This window comes from Belonocnema kinseyi, chromosome 4 (genome assembly GCF_010883055.1).
Source record: "Belonocnema kinseyi isolate 2016_QV_RU_SX_M_011 chromosome 4, B_treatae_v1, whole genome shotgun sequence".
In the NCBI taxonomy this organism is placed as follows: domain Eukaryota; kingdom Metazoa; phylum Arthropoda; class Insecta; order Hymenoptera; family Cynipidae; genus Belonocnema; species Belonocnema kinseyi.
Window position 1 is genome coordinate 94,880,049 of NC_046660.1, and position 4,816 is coordinate 94,884,864.

At 31.4% G+C, this 4,816-nt stretch overlaps 1 protein-coding gene across 1 annotated transcript in view; it reads left to right on the forward strand.

Annotated features, from left to right (window-relative positions):
• Nucleotides 1-996: 996 nt before the first annotated feature.
• Nucleotides 997-4,816, forward strand: part of LOC117171322 (ankyrin repeat and fibronectin type-III domain-containing protein 1) — a 97,619-nt gene continuing 93,799 nt past the window's right edge. The window contains exon 1 of the mRNA XM_033358529.1: nt 997-1,499. The gene's annotated coding sequence lies outside the window, so the exon portion shown is untranslated. The remainder of the gene's footprint in view (nt 1,500-4,816) is intronic.

Here is a 4,816-nt window from a genome sequence, read left to right on the forward strand (position 1 = left end):
GAAAAATCTCTATCCCATCCACACAGTACTCCTTTCCCCTGCCGAGTGAGTCACGCCTACCCCGAAAGGGAAATGGCTTAATGGTGTAATAATAATAATAATAATAATAATAAAATAATGCCTTCTAATTATACCGGTAACGCACCTCACAGAGGTATTTTTTATTCCTCAGAAGTGGTCTTATTTTGATTTAATGTAATTCCTTCTAATAAGTTCACAAAATATGTGTAATAAGTTGTTTTAATTCCTTCATGCGGAATGTAAATTCTGAAATTTTAATTCTCACCAATTCAACTCTGCCTCTCTAGAGTTAAATTATTTCGAATTCACACATTTGCATAGATTTCTTTCTTGCATTTTATAAGACGTTTAAATAAATTACCAAAATATAAATAAATATAAATATGAATATTTTTCGAATTTATAAGTTATAAAAAGATTTAATAATGAAAAATATGTTAAATAAATGCTTTCGTTAAATTTTACTAAGTCTATTGAGAGGAATAGGATTTGCACTTTTTCTGTACCCGTTGGGGGATTTTTAGACGGAGCAAAAATCGCGTATTCATAGGAATACAAATTCTTAATTTTTCTGAATTCAACGCTTGTTACCGGGTTATTAAAGTCCACACGCTTTCAAACATATCCTTATATCACCGTAACGTACGTTTGAGCTGTCTGGAATTTCTAAGCCAATAAAAGGAGTTTAAACAAAAAGTGGAGCTCAGGTAGTTTTTCCGTCTGCCGTGCCACCCTACATTTAATATAACACCATATATATATATATATAATCAAATCGCAACTAAATTGGTGGCCGGCCGCCACCTCTGATTGTACTGAAACATCGTTATATCGTTGTGTAATGCCTCTATGCCTTCACTTTCGAAGCAAGTCAGCAAGTGGAATCAGTCGTGATTCGTGGAGAGCCACGGCGAAAGGTGATCATCGGGCCAATCGCCTCTCGCGCTTTGTTTACTCGCCAGTCCAGTCGGTAATGTGAATTGCCAGAGGATACCACGCGTCGGAACGGTATCCCTACAAAGTGATGTTTATCGGATCCAAAAATGCCCCTATTAGAAAAATACCCTGTTTAGATATGTAACTTCCCAGGTATAGTGGTGACCTTTTACAACTTAATTCGTTCTCATAAGTTTATATCGTTACATATTTACATATCGGTATCGCGATCGGATGTTATCAAACCCGTTGTGACTTAAACTGTCTCGTAAGGTCAACTACATGCTGACATCAAAGAAATCAAAAAGTTCTCACAATTCTTATAGTTTTTCTTAGTTTAATATTCTCCAAATCTTCACGGCTAATTTTTTGAAATGTGAAGTGTATTCTATGAATATGTGATAAAAAGGTGCTCAACTAAAGGATTTGTGTAGGGATAGTATTATTTCTTACATGAAAAATGTGTTACCAACTGGTAGCAGTTGAAAAAAAAAATGTGCGAAAGTCATTGCTCCTGAGGATGCTGAACGAAGTTAAATAAGGTGCGAAACAAATTCGGATTGTAATTTCTTTAATGCCTTGTATTTAATCCACATTCTTTGCATCGACTAAGTAAATTCTGCAGTCTAACAGGTTGCACTTTCGTTCCTCAGATACCAAGTTATATATGAATACCTGCTCTTTTGGACGCAACCCAGGTTGGCGATTTATTTACTTCTTTTATACGATTCCACAGCTCTCGCGCTCCGAATACTAACCTGAAATTCTTCCCCATGAAATATGATTTATTTTGAATTTAGTTCACTCTTCTTCACTGCATGAAAAGTAGGTATCTGCGATGATACTTTAAATATTGGAATTAAGTTCATTCATTCCTGTGTTTTTAGTTTATAAATGTACATACCAAATTATAGTGACTTTGAATATTATATCAAAATAACATGTGCTTACCTAAATAAGGACAAAGTATGTTTTGAATATACATATATTTATGTGATACTCATTCTATTATCTTCAACTTAAAACTTTTTCAAATTATGAAAAAATTTATAATGAATCCTAATTAGGGAGAGAAAAGGGCTAGGCGAATAACTTTTAATTGAATTTCAAACTCACATAAACAAATTCGAAAGTATGTATATATATAGATCATTAATAAATTTATGAAACACATAAATCTTTATAGGATTTTCTTTAGTATTACGAGTAATAATTCTATGAAAGCATTATAAGTTCACTATCTTGAATTATTGATAGCGAAGAAGCTTCAAAACTCTTTACTAAGTTCCTTCTATTTTGTTTATTTCTTTTTGTAAATGAAAGATGATTCAGAAGTTTTTAAATTTGGAATTGTTTTCGGTCCTCTTGGAATTGCTGCAGTAAGTCACTCATATGCGTATACAATTATATTATGAATATTTAATTGTTATAATCAATAGAGAGAGTATGATTCAACCAGTATTCGATACAATGAATTCATGAGTCACATAAGTAATTCCGAGATTCATAGAATCATGAGACTTTTTGTTAATGAGAACAGGTCTTTAAACCCAATCAACTTTTATATTAAGTCCATGCAGCATGTAGTTAAATTAACCTTTTTACTGTTCCTCACAACAATGAAATGCTTATATGAATCTTTTAACTGTTTTTCTCTCCCCTAATCTCTAACTTTAAATCAGTGATATGTCACTGATTGTCAGTGAGATTTCCCTGATTGAAATAGCTGGAAACCGGTCACTGACAATCAGTGAAATAACCACTTTTGAGAGTTGGCAGCACTGCACCATGTCAATTCAGCAGTTATAATAAAATAATGATTTAGTACATTCAAGCAAATAACCATAGTAAAAACTTAAAGCCCATCAATATGATGAAATGTTAAAAAAATGTGAAAAGTTTCCTTGCTTTTAAATTTCAATTAACCTCAAATACTACTTTAATTTAAAAATTAGACTGTCATGTACACGCCCTTCAAGTAAGTACTTTTTGTACAAGTTAGAGCATATTTTTCCCGAAATTAATTCAGCAGACTTACCGCCCGAAAATTAAAAAATGAATTTCATTAACGAATTCTTTTTTTTTTACTTAAGTAAAAGAGTAACAACCATGTTTAACTTTAAAACTTAGAGGTTATGTTTCACATGATTTACTCCGGTGTTACTCAACTGATTAATGAATAAGTCCGAAATCACTCATTAGTCAGTGTAATGTCCAACGACTATTTTAATCATTGAATTTTTTCACTGATTAATATTTAGAAAGTATAAAATAAATCTTTTTCTAGAAAATTGTTGAAAGATGTTTTTCTAGAACGGCGAATAATAAATAAGTTATTCTATTTCGAAAAACTCAACGTAATTAAGAATAATAGTGAATTAGCATTTGTATTGTATAGTTGAAATAATTTTTTGATTTTAAAAGTAGAAGAATTCTGTAAAGAATAAAACTAGAAAAAGTAATAGGTGTTAGAATATGTATATATTGTATAATCTCTCGCGTGAAGAATGATTCGAAAAGGCTTTGAGAAGAATGAAAAGGTAGCCCTCGAGTTGCGGCTGTGTTACGACAGTGCTACACGTCTCCCAATCGTCTCACGTAAACCGGTTTCCGTATGGGTAGTGCAAGGCGTTTTAAAGGCGCACACCCGTGACGCGTTCTGCCATGTAGACTATCTCCTAAAAGGGAAGATCCGATACAGTTTTCGCATTCTGCACTTTTTAAGGAGACTTGAAACCAAAAGTAGTTTCAGTAACATTTTATAGAAAGCATATATGTACAACTTTCTCGATTGGTTTTAAGTACATTTTCTGTACTATTGCTTTAAAATTCAAAATTATTTGAATAATCGAATGGCAAATGTAACATTTCTAAATAAAAGGTATATTAAACCAACTGGCATAATAATAATCTCGTAATCTTAAAAAGGGTATTAAAGGGGGGGGGGGGCTTTATACTTTAAGGCTCTTTTTATAGCTGCGAACTTTTTTGAAAATAAAATCAAAAGTTTTTTAAGAGTTTTCAAAATTTTTGTCATAGCTTTCAGAAGATGTCAAAAATATTGACAAATATCTCATTGAAGTATTTCAATTCGACAAAGTTTAGAATAATTATATCCAATTTTAGCAAACCAAACTTTGCCCTCTTCAAAAACGAGTACAATCAAGGTTTCGAAGAGATTCTAGGTTTTAATCGCAATTTTTAGTAGATTTCAAAAATATGTATAGACATTATCTTAACGATATTTTTTGATTAGTAGAAAATTTAGGATTGGAAAATATTGTAAACAAAACACTAAACACATAAGAATTACGTAATTCTGAAAGCAATCGAAAAAGCACTATTTATAGGGATAAAAGCATCGAGGCAGAATTCACTTGTCAAAACTTCTACGAAATAATCCCTTTTACGCATTATTATACAATTATTTTGCGGATATCACGGTATATCTTCTTGAAAAATTTCTTGAAAGATAATTAGTATTAAATTTTTATAAAAATTTCACGTGATTAAAACCATGAAATAATATTATACCTACATACAAAATTTAATCATTTATAGTTATTGTCGTATTTTCGAGAAAGGAAAATGCTTCTTTCCACGTGATAGTATGGAATTTGGGTCTTTATATAATAGATTTTTTATCACAATTATAAATTTAATTATGAGCTAAATATCTTTATAAGTATTAGTATTAACTTGATTACAACAGAATTTTTTAAGAAAACACCAAAATTTCTACGATTAAACGTTGGCCCTCGCCAACTTCAGATAAATTTTCCTGGAAAAGTGCGACTCGTTCAACCTGTACCTGACAGGTTGGTCTTCGGCTTGCAATGCCGGAAATTTCTCCGTTTAT